Here is a 12,827-nt window from a genome sequence, read left to right as displayed (position 1 = left end):
AGGAGTTTATTTAATGTTAGATTCTGATGATAAATCCCAGTTCAAAGTAATGTCCCTCATAGTCTTAATCTTTTCTTTATTTTTTGTAGTATCGTTACATTTTTTTCATACTCCTAGAAATAATTCCTGTTAGTCACTGGATTCCATTTATTTATATGTTTGACTTTGAAATAACTTTGCAATGCTGCAATCTATTTAAAATTAAATTTACACTATTAAATACAAAAAAGGGCAAATAAGCAAACACATTTTGCTATGTCCCCCAAATATAGAATTGGAGGACTTTAAGGGACAGTTAACACTTTGAGAGTTTCTAACAAATGTTTAGTTATGCAGAATAAAACAATATGTTGTCATTTATGTTGTCCCCTTTCATGTAATTTAGCTCTGAAAATTGAGGACTTGCCTTGTTGTCTACAGACTAAAGCCAAGATTGTCTCCTCCAAATAAGGAAAATGATGTGTCGAGTTTGGCTCTTAAAAAACAATTACAGTAAAAATGATGTTAATTTGTTTTGTAAAAGCTAAGACTTGGCTGATATGTTATTCAATAGCAGCACAATAAAAATGTCTTGTTTATATGATTAATACATTTATCTCACTTGAACGCTGAACTTTTTTGTGTTCTGCAGTATATTTCAGGTTACTGTCCAATTCTGGGTATTTAGCTTTTTATTCCTTTTATATAATGCTAAATATAGGGCATATTCTAAGTGTTTAAAAATACATTTAAGTTTTGGAAACCAAGAAAAATAATGAGAAACTATTCACATATTTTATAGCAGTCAAGCAAAAGTGTTATTATATATAAAAATAAAACACAACAGCTGTTGTTAAACCTATAATATATACTTACAAAAAAACGAAATATTTAAACCAAACCCAAACTATACAAGTAACAATAACCAAAATATTTTAAATCAAATATAATTTATCTGTAATTTTATTTTCTACTTTTAGATTGACCAAATAAAGTGACTAAGTATGTAGATTACTACATTTTGTAAAATAATCAATGAACAAATTCTAATAGTACAAGCTGTGTTGATAATGTGATTCTGTCTCCGCAAACAGATGTAAAAAAAAAAGTACTTCTCAACCGTAAACAACAATTTAGTTTGTTAGAATACAGTGTAATTAATGCAGAGTAGTTCATTAATTTGCTGTATATGAGGAATGCAAACTAAAGCACATATAGAAATGACATTACAATAAAAGCAAATAGGAAAATCAAACATAAAAGTTAAAAGTGAAGTCTACTTTTGTCTTGTATCCATGGCAACTGGATATTGCCTACACAAAGTTATAACTCAAACATATCTGAGAATCCTGTCCAGCTGCACTGGCAAATCATATGTATTCAGCCGGAGATGGAATGTGCAGCAAATATTAATACTAATGGTCAAATACAAGATATCAAAATCTATGTGATTGTTAGGTTACTGTAAATATACATGGAAAATGTATCTATACACAGTAATCCGTGTGTCCCATGCAAGAGAAAAAAAAACTGATTCACAAACATTTATACTGAATTTACATTATGCTTTCATAGTAGCCATTTTGAATGTAGCAATGGTAAGGATGTTGTTTAGACTTCCCAGTCCATATGCTACTACTGATGGATATCTGTCTGTTTTTGTTCTTGCAGTGAGAATCAACTGAATACCCAGATGCTTTATTACCAAAATTTGTAACTTGTATTTTATTCAAACTTCTATTATATGATCTGAGTAATAGAAAAAAATTATTATACATTTATTGAATTATTTTTAAAAATTTTAAAAATAATTTAACATTTAATATAACTGAAGGAGGCTATGTGTGTGTATGTATATATATATATACCAAACGTTTGGTCTGAGGAAGGGGTTTGCGTACCCCGAAACGTCACCATTGAATAAATAAGGTATTATTTGAACTGAATCCAGTGAGTGCAGTCCCTACTTGTTGATACTTATTGAAATTTTGACTGAGCACCCTGGTCGCTGACTATCTTTGAATTGTGAGTGCAGATACACAGTGGAAATATATATATATATATATAATATAATATAATATAGATGAACATATAACACAATTTTTATTATTGATACCTACAAATCTTGATACTCCATCTTGATACTCAATACCTGCTGAGTTTTTCTTTCCCCATATATCATAGATAGTTAAAGTAACATACTCGTCACATATTTATGGTAGTGAGGCATCAAAAATATCAAGGGCTCATTTATAAAATAAAAACAACAACAAAAAACACACATTATATATGTACAAAAACCTGTTTGTATGAGTGACACAGATATGTCACTTCTCTAGAGGCTGGTCTATCATGAGCCCACACAGGGCCTGAGAACTGTATGGAGATCAGAGGGGTGGGAGCTCAGCCCAGGCAGCACAGCTAGAATTAATATAATAAATTGTTGCTGTTTGAAACTTTGACCTAAAATGAGTTTTTAGAAGTATTCTTCCAGATGTTGAGAAATGTTATGCAGGGTATAGTAAAAAAAACATACTAGCTGGCATAAAAACAGCAAGAGACAACGTGTACTTGTATATTTTATTTTGTAAATCGTTTGCGTTTTGTGTCATGAATTCACAAGATCAGCACAACAAATCTCTGTGATATTAGCTAAATAGTACATAGCATGTGTTACTTTATTTTAAAGCAGCGCTTAAGTTATGAATTTTGAAGAAAACATAGAAATATGATTTCTTAGTGTGAATAAAAACTCTTAAAGGGACATAATACGCATATGCTAAATCACTTGAAACTAATGCAGTATAACTGTAAAAAGCTGACAGGAAAATATCACCTGAGCATCTCTATGTAAAAAAGGAAGATATTTTACCTCACAATCTCTTCAGCTCATCAGAGTAAGTTCTGTGTAAAAAGTTATACTCAGCTGCTCCCAGCTGCAGGTAAAAAAAATAAAAAAATGAAGAAATGAACAGCAGCCAATCAGCAGTGCTGAGGTCATGAACTCTTTAACTGTGATCTCATGAGATTTGACTTAACTCTCATGAGATTTCATAGTAAGCTTCCTTTACCTGATTGGTAAAATAATATGAGAGTGCATGAGGCTCATCCTTTCAGCTGTCCCGGGACAGACATAACAATATGCTGCTTAGAAATCCTTTACAATGGGAGGTGGCTACTGAGGAACTTATGAGGTAAAATATCTTTCTTTTTTACATAGAGATGTTCAGGAGATATTTTCTAGTCAGCTTTTTACAGATATACTGCATCACTTTCAAGTGTTTAAACATTTGGGTATTATGGCCCTTTAAGTGCCAGTATATCTTTACTATGTACCAGGTCTGACTTATCAACTTTTGATTATATTTCAAAGGAAAACTTAACACATTAGACAATACAAGTTTCGTTCAAGAAGTATTGATGGCTATTTTATACCTTTACTAGCAAATTAACAAAAAAACATGTATGCTATCCCATTTCTCCTTATATAAGCAATTTATCAAGGAATATTTAAAAACAAAAACAAAATTCCTTTCTGAAATCGGCGCTACAGAGTTTTTACACATAAATGATAATGATAAATGCACCTGACACTTGGTGAGTTTAAATTGATTAATACATTTTTAATGAGAAATTTTAGAGTTAGTTAAATTTTCTTCCCACTGCATCATGTGACAATCATCAGCCAATCACAAAATGCAAATAAGTATATTCGGGGGAATTCGTGCACATGCTCAATAGGAACTGGTGCCTCAGAAAATGTGCATATAGAAAAAAGATTCTGCACATTAGATAATGGAAGTGAATTGAAAATATATTTACAGTTGTGTGCTCTACCTGAATCCCGAAAAACTTCATTTTGACTTTAGTGTTCCTTTAATACATTTCTTTTTAAACACCTACTGTTAATTTGAAAATTAATTTAAACAGCTTATATTTATTTTTGTAAAATGCACTGCTCACCCTTTAAGGCAGTGCTTTCCAAACTGTGTGTCGGGACACACTAGTGTGTCAGCAGCAGTGTGTAGGTGTGTCCCTGCTTCAGCACAATTTTTTTAAATTTAATTTTTAAAACATTTTTTTTTTAGTTTCTGACTTTCCGCCTGCCTGCTACGCATATCACATGGTTGACACGTGATTGATACCTAGGGGGTCACAGATCATCTTAACCTATTGGTGCAGCTCAGTGGAAACTGAAACTATTCCCATTGGCGGCTTCAGTGGCACATTGGCTCCTGACTGCACGTGTAGTCTCCTTAATTGGCTTGTGACTGCATGTGTAGTCAGTGAGTGGGACAGCAGTGTGTTTGCAGTGTGGGCAGTAGTCAGTCAGACTCGCAGAGCTCTAAGGGCGGCAGCTTAAACGCTGAGCTGAAGTCAGAATTCAGTGGGGGGGGGGGTTTGCAACTAGCTCCCAGTAGTGCATTGCTGCTCCTGCTCTTGATATATGGATAGGAAGTGGAAGCTTAAAAATGCTTCATGATGAAATGCGAGTGTCTTTATCTAATATTCCACCAAATATTCAGAAATTGTGTTCATCCCATCAACCTCATACATCCCATTAAAATAGTAAGTAGCTATTGGTGTTATTAAACTTGTGTTTAATTCTTGCACATACATACTGTTACTTGTAAATACATTTTGTTATTATATAATTTATGTATGTGTCCGTATCTCTTAAAACAAGTTAGTTTAACCTCCTGTTTGCTAGTACAACTGAATTACTGTGTCACGAAATGATGTAGGTCTAAAAAGTGTGTCACCAACATGAAAAGTTTGGAAAGCTCTGCTTTAAGGTGATGGTAAAGTCACAGTGCTTAACAAGTTACCAACAGAAAATGTGTCAAAACCTATAATAGTTTTTTTTTTTACTTTTTAAATTACCTGTAAGCCTTTCATTATCTAGGTGCTCTTATTACATTATTGGCAATCCTCCGCCTGTCCACCTGTTTAGCCTTTTTTTTAAATCACATTTAATCTGGCAACCAACCACAATGCTAGCCATACGGCTTGTTTCTTCTAATGTGTGGTCGCTTACAATTGTTATGCACATAGACAACAGGTAGCAGGAGACTGGACCCACTCAACCAATCAGCTGTTTGGCAAATGGGAGTCCCCATGATGTAAAAGTAAACAGTGACTCAGAGCTTATGTTCCGATTCACTGTCTAAGTAGGTACCAGATATTGCTTCACAGGGACTTACATAACAAATGCATGTTTAAAGGGGGCGAGAGTTTGGTTGCGTGGACGCTATGCGCATGCACTGATTTGCTGTAGCTTGGGAGCATGCACCAGCTACTGCATGTAGAGTGGGTGGGTCTGCTCTATACATAACAAGACTGCAGGAAACATCAGAAGGAGCAGTGAGATAAAATAAGAATGAAAAGAAATAGAAGCTATTTCAAGCAACTAACTGTACATAGTGGTTTGGATTGGGCTCATATTTAAGTTTAATATGTTTTTTTCCTACACCTATCGTTTAACATCACTTTAAGGTTCAGAATTCATATATTTTTTTAACAACTATACCATAAATAGTAGCGTGTGCATTATTTTTATACACGCGTCTATGTAACCCTGCAGTAAATACAGAAATACTAATTTTAAAGAGACATGAAAGTCAAAATTGAATAATTCATGGTTCAGATACAGCACAAAACTTTAAGGGACTGTTTTCAAATTTACTTTGTTCTCTTGGCATCCTTTGTTGAAAATACTACCAATACTAGAAGCAAGCTGCTGATTGGCGGCTACACACATATGGCTCTCCAGATGTGTTCAGCTTGGTCTTAGTAGTGCATTGTTGCTCTGAAGATTACTTTAACTATGTGTTAAAAACTTTTACAGGGATTTAAAGCATAGATATATGCAAGCAGTAGTGCATAAATTAAATGCTCTTAAACTTCAGAGCATTTTCTTTTTGAACTTGTATGTCCCTTTATGGTCATAACTACAATCCCATGAATAACATTACATCTTACAGATAATCAAGCCATCCAGGACCAGTCACCATAACTTCCCATGACACCCTATTCCACCACTAATTCGTATTTTGTACGTTCTGATTTACTACTTGAGAACTTTCTCCTCCAGAAGTAAACAGATAAGCCACGGAATAACTATTTCCCCAACAATTACGTCAATCTCTGTTGGCAGAATCAGCGAGATAGCAAATTCGATTGATCAATATCACAAAGGCAATTTTCAATAAGGCAAAAAAAGAAGCAATGTGTTTTGTTTCATTAAAACCAGATACTTAGCTTTTTTTTAAGCAATGCAATTTCTCCAATGACATAAGTAATTGAAAACATTATCTGCAAAGATGCATGAAATTTAGAAAGGAATTTTACCCTAGGACACTGGCTTTGACGAAAGAATAAAAAAGAAAACTGATAGTTTGTAAAGGACTTTACAGCTGTTCATTAAGAATAGAAACAAAAGAAATTGGACCCAACAGATTCGGATTAAAAAATAAATAAATAACAAAACCTTAAATACTATTTTGTTGCATTTGGCAATATAGGATACAACTTAAACTGATCTGGATTTGGATTAAAATGGTTTGAAATAAGTACCTTGTAATAGAAAAAGGTCAGATTTATTTTAAAGGGCCTTTATAGTCAACTGTTAGAGCATGTTATTTTCCAACTATTGACCCTGCCCTACTGTGCATTTAACCCCTGCAAAGGGGTATGTCATCGATCTTCATTTTGTGTGTGTATATATATATATATATATATATATATATATATATATACAGGCATAGGGAGAAACGGCACACTCCATCCGGTAATCACCCTGGTGCACTGCTAAATAATGTATACAGCAAGTCCCAAGGAACCCCACGCACGGCTACTGCGTATAGAGATCGCCAAAGCAATCAAATCAAACAGGGATTTGTATCCAAAAAGCCTTTAATGAACAAGCAAAAAGCCTTATCCAAACGTTTCGGCTCTCAACGGAGCCTTTCTCAATGGAGGCTGTGCAGCTTTTTGGATACAAATCCCTGTTTGATTTTCCTGCTTTGGGGATCTCTATACGCAGTAGCCGTGTAAATATACTGTATAGTAAAATCAACAGCTATAGATACTATTATAAATACATGTACGCAGATAGCTAGTAATACAAGTAAGGGTGCAAGCTTCAGTTCTGAAAATAACTATGATGATTAATCTAACATCAGTGTTAATTATGTAATATTTTGTGTAATAATGGGGGTGGGGAAACAGCACGATCAGGAGTTTGAGAATATCTCCAAGTGCCATAGATCTGATTTGATTTGTAAATTAAAGGGACAGTCTAGTCCAAAAAAAACTTTCATGATTCAGATAGGGCATGTAATTTTAAACAATTTTCCAATTTACATTTATCACCAATTTTTCTTTGTTCTCTTGGTATTCTTAGTTGAAACTTAACTTAGGAGGTTCATATGCTAATTTCTTAGACCTTGAAGGCCGCCTCTTAAGAATGCATGTTAACAGTTTTTTCACCACTAGAGGGTGTTAGTTCATGTTTTTCATATAGATAACACTGTGCTCGTGCACGTGAAGTTACCTGCGAGCCATCACTGATTGGCTAAACTGCAAGTCTGTCAAAAGAACAAATAAAGGGGCAGTCTGCAGAGGCTTAGATACAAGATAATCACAGAGGTAAAAAATATATAAATATAACTGTGTTGGTTATGCAAAACTAGGGAATGGGTAAACAAGGTGTTATTTATCTTTTAAAACAATAACAATTCTGGTGTAGACTGTCCCTTTAAATGGACATTACAGTATTTGTTGTTTTCTTTATGGGAGTTGTCTTTATTAGCCAGTTAGCAGTCATCCATAAGAGTGAGATGCAAACAAATGCACTTCTTATTAGTTTTCAAATCAATTTCAAGAAACAGTTTATTATAGTACTAGTCGATAACCCTGCCCAAAGGGCAGTCTAATTTTTTTAGAAATCTTGTAACTCTTCTTTTATAAAAAATAAGTGGGAAAGCCTGCCCACAGGGCAGTATTTTGTGGTGACGGAACCACCCTGCCATTTTCGGAATGGCAGTTTATTGTGGTGACTAAACCACCCTTTTTCGGAATCTCTCTCCCCCTCTCTTTTGTGCTCTCTCTTCCCCCTCTCTTATGCTCTCTCTCCCTCTCTTTTGCGCTCGCTCTCCCCCTCTCTTTTGCTCTCTCTCCCCCTCTCTTGCGCTCCCTTTCCCCCTCTCTTTTGCTCCCTTTCCCCCTCTCTTTTGCTCTCTCTCTCTGCCCTCTCATTTGCTCTATCCTCTCATTTGCTCCCTCTCCCACCTCTCTTTTGCTCTCTCCCCATCTCTTATGCTCTCTCTCCCTGTCTTTTGCACTCCATCTCCCCCTCTCTTTTGCTCTCTCTCCCCCTCTTTTGCTCTCTCTCCCCCTCTTTTGCTCTCTCTCTGCCCTCTCATTTGCTCCCTCTCCCCCGTCTCTTTTGCTCTCTCTCCCCCTCTCTTTTGCTCTCTCTCCATCTCTTTTGCGCTCTCTCTCCAGCTCTCATTTGCTCTTTCCTCTCTCTTTTGCTCTCTCTCTTCCCTCTCATTTGCTCCCTCTCCCCCTCTTTTTTGCTCTCTCTCCCCTCTCTTTTGCTCTCTCTCCCCTCTCTTTTGCACTCTCTCTCCCCTCTCTTTTGCCCTCTCTCCAGCTCTCATTTGGTCTCTCCTCACTCTTTTGCTCTCCCTCTTCCCTCTCTTTTGCTCTCCCCCCTACTCTTTTGCTCTCTCCCCCCTTCTCTTTTGCTCTCTCCCCCCTTCTCTTTTGCTCTCTCTCCCCTTCTCTTTTGCTCTCTCTCCCCTTCTCTTTTGCTCTCTCTCCCCTTCTCTTTTGCTCTCTCTCCCCTTCTCTTTTGCTCTCTCTCCCCTTCTCTTTTGCTCTCTCTCCCCTTCTCTTTTGCTCTCTCTCCCCTTCTCTTTTGCTCTCTCTCCCCTTCTCTTTTGCTCTCTCTCCCCTTCTCTTTTGCTCTCTCTCCCCTTCTCTTTTGCTCTCTCTCCCCTTCTTTTTTTTTAATTGGGGCACTCCCATTGCCTCCCTTTCCCTGCTCTCTCCCCCGTCTCTTATGCTCTCTCTCCCTCTCTTTTGCGCTCGCTCTCCCCCTCTCTTTTGCACTCCATCTCCCCCCTCTCTTTTGCTCTCTCTCCCCCTCTTTTGTGCTCTCTCTCCCCCTCTCTTTTGCTCTCTCCCCCCTCTTTTTTGCTCCCTCCCCCCTCTTGTTTGCTCCCTCCCCCCTCTCTTGCTCTCTCCCCCCTCTCATTTGCTCTCTCTCCTCTCATTTGCTCCCTCTCCCCCTCTCTTTTGCTCTCTCCCCCCTCTCTTTTGCTCTCTCTCTGCCCTCTCATTTGCTCTCTCTCCTCTCATTTGCTCCCTCTCTTTTGCTCTCTCTCCCCCTCTCTTTTGCTCTCTCTCCTCTCATTTGCTCCCTCTCCCCCTCTCTTTTGCTCTCTCTCCATCTCTTTTGCGCTCTCTCTCCAGCTCTCATTTGCTCTTTCCTCTCTCTTTTGCTCTCTCTCTTCCCTCTCATTTGCTCCCTCTCCCCCTCTTTTTTGCTCTCTCTCCCCTCTCTTTTGATCTCTCCCCTCTCTTTTGATCTCTCCCCAGCTCTCATTTGGTCTCTCCTCTCTCTTTTGCTCTCCCTCTCCCCTCTCTTTTGCTTTTGCTCTCCCCCCTACTCTTTTGCTCTCTCCCCCTTCTCTTTTGCTCTCTCTCCCCTTCTTTTTTTTTTTATTGGGGCACTCCCATTGCCTCCCTTTCCTTGCTGAGCCGCCCCCACCTCCCACCCGCACCAGCAGAAGATCGTTACAGACGGTGACACACACAGTGTCACAGTCTGTAACAATCAGGCATCTGGCCTCATATGGAGGCAGAGCACCGATCGCACTCCGGATCTATATGCGGCAGATGCCTGAAGCTTCAGTAGCTCCAGCTCTCAGCTGTTATGTTACAGCTGAGAGTTGGAGCTCCTGAAGCTTTCTGTCGCCGTGAGGTGGCTGCGCGCGCATCCAACATTCATTTGAGGATGCGTGCGCAACTGCCGACGGCGACGGATATTACAAACACAATTATAGTATAGATAAAATGTTTAATGTGCTGCAAGATAACATTGCAATATAATATTTATTTTGCCCCTGTTCCTGTAATTTAACATGGACAATTAAAGGCTTTCAAATTCTGAGGACTGGGAGTGCACACTGCTGACTTGACTAACCTAAACTTTCATGATTCAGAAAGGGCATGCAATTGTAAACAACTGTCCAATTTACTTTTATCATCAAATTTACTGTTATTGTTCTCTTGGTATTTCTTAGTTGAAAGCTAAACCTAGGTAGGCTCATATGCTAATTTCTTAGCCCTTGAAGGCCACTCTTCAATCAGTGCATTTTGACAGTGTTTCACAGCTAGACAGCGCTAGTTCATGTGAGCCATATAGATAACATTGGGCTCACTCCCATGTAGTTATCTAGGAGTCAGCATTGATTGGATAAAATGCATGTCTGTCAAAAGAACTGAAATAAGGGGGCAGTCTGCAAAGGCTTAGATACAAGGTAATCACAGAGGTAAGAACTATATTAATATAACTGTGTTGGTTATGCAAATCTGGGGGAAAGGATAATAAAGGGATTTTCTATCTTTATCAACAATAAAAATTCAGGTGTAGATTGTCCCTTTATTTGGCCTCAGCAGTTTTGATTAGATAAGGAACTGTAAAACAATGACTATGTTGCCAACACAATGACAGTAACTAGCCTTCTCTACTCTAGCAAGAAGTCCAGATAGACCTCCTACAAATAAAGCAAGTGGTAGGTGGAGTTTGGCCACTGAAAAACAACTGCAGAAAATCGAGTGTCAATGAACAAAAAATTCTCACACTCTCCTAGAATGTTCATTTTTTTCTAAGACTACAAACATATCATTACCAAGTGTTCTATATTCAAATAAAGGGACAGTCTACACCAGAATTGTTATTGTTTAAAAAGATAGATAATCCCTTTATTACCAATTCCCTAGTTTTGTATAACCAACACTGTTATATAAATACACTTTTTACCTCTGTGATTACCTTGTATCTAAGCCTCTGCAAACTGCCCCCTTATTTCAGTTCTTTTGACAGACATCCATTTTAGCCAATCAGAGCTGGCTCACTGGAACTCCACGTGCGTGAGCACAGTGTTATCAATATGACACACATGAACTAACACCGTCTAGTGGTGAAAAACTGTCAAAATGCCCTGAGAGAAGAGGCGGCCTTCAAGGGTTTAGAAATCTGCATATGAACCTCCTAGGTTTAGCTTTCAAATAAGAATACCAAGAGAACAAAGCAAAATTGGTGATAAAAGTATATTGAAACATTGTTTAAAATGACATTCTCTATAAGATTCATTAAAGTTTATTTTGGACTAGACTGTCCCTTTATATAGTTATAAAAGTTTTCACACAATTACATATTAAAATAGTGAGTTTTCAAAAGTATATTTTTTCTCTTTTTTGTTTAAAGTCCTGTTAAAGACTCCTTGAAAGGTGACTCCAAATGAAGCACTTTAATGTGTATAACGTAGATGATTGAAAGGGGGATACGTTATTTATTAGAAACATTCATATATAGTAAAGGATTTAAAAAAGCTGAAGAAAGCATTTTTCACACAAAAAGTTACACCAGAACGAGGAGTCATGATCTTAGGTTGGTGTGTAGCGGTTAGCACATAATTATAGAAAGGGTGGTTGATTCATAGAATAGACATCTTATGTTATAGAAATAGTAAGGACAAAGACTGTAAGGAATTCAAGAATGCCTGGGATAAACATGATGATATCATAACAAATAATTAAGCTTACACTCCAGAAAAAAATTAGGGCAAACTCAATTAGCTTTTTGGGTATTATATGCCATCCACATGTATGTTCAATAAAGCGTTCTATCATAGAAGAAAACTAAAAGGGACATAGTACTCAAAACATTTTTTTTATGTATATAAAGGAGCAACAGTTACATATGTTAAAATACTCTTGCAAAAAAAAAAAAAGAAAGAAAAGAAAAAGGAATTTCAAACAAAATTTTACTTGAGACACTAACTGGAAGTTAATGTTTGTTTACAACTGATGCTCAGGTAACTATGGCAACTCCCAGCGAAAAAGTTAGTTTAATATAGCACAGGAGCTTTAAAAAAAAAAAAAAAAAAGGAACTGTAATATAGATACATTTTTTAGTATAATGTTCCTTTAAATGTCTGCCAGAAAACAGAGTTTTTTTTTCCAAAGCAACCTTGTTTTGCACTAAAACCCTGAGCATAAGCACTGTTCTTTCAAGGAAAAAAAAAATTCAACCCCACTAACAAAAGGTTTTTAAAGAAAGTTTCCAGCCAAACCTCTCTTTATTTAAAACAAGTGTCACAACTTCTTTGCTATTAACAACTTAAAATCATAGGTTATATTTCTTAAAAAAAAGAGGATAGAGGAGAAAACAAATCCATACTGTACTATGAGACAGGAAATGTGTTTTCCCCTCATTTACAGTACTCCGTAATTTATTTCTGCTCTCCCAGTCTGCAGTTTGCAGTCACTAGTGTTTCAGAAACCAGAAAGACTCCCCAGGGCACCAGAACGCAGCCCGTATTTAATATGTGTAACCTAAGAAAACTTCTGCCTTTGTGCTGTGAACTCTGGCTGTTCAAACTCATTCTGCAGTCAGCCTTCCCGAAAGAAATGTATACTGCCAAGGACCACCAGTGTTATACTATTCTATGCTGGGCCAAACCTTCTATGCATCTCCAAGTTAAAACTATGGCTAGCCAAAAAAATGCTCTCTCTTTTTTAGAGGAGCTTTTAAGATTAAAATGGTAAGA

The 12,827-nt window shown here is 37.0% G+C and overlaps 1 protein-coding gene and 1 long non-coding RNA gene across 3 annotated transcripts in view; one reads left to right on the top strand and one right to left on the bottom strand.

Annotated features, from left to right (window-relative positions):
• GMDS (GDP-mannose 4,6-dehydratase) overlaps positions 1-12,827 on the bottom strand; it is a 1,339,054-nt gene that overhangs the window by 378,382 nt on the left and 947,845 nt on the right. The window lies entirely within an intron of this gene.
• LOC128660702 (uncharacterized) overlaps positions 1-12,827 on the top strand; it is a 133,694-nt gene that overhangs the window by 62,375 nt on the left and 58,492 nt on the right. The gene's annotated exons all lie outside the window — the stretch shown is intronic.

This window comes from Bombina bombina, chromosome 5 (assembly GCF_027579735.1).
Source record: "Bombina bombina isolate aBomBom1 chromosome 5, aBomBom1.pri, whole genome shotgun sequence".
NCBI classification, from domain to species: domain Eukaryota; kingdom Metazoa; phylum Chordata; class Amphibia; order Anura; family Bombinatoridae; genus Bombina; species Bombina bombina.
The sequence above is the reverse complement of the archived record's forward strand: the minus strand, read 5'-3'. Positions and strand labels throughout refer to the sequence as shown.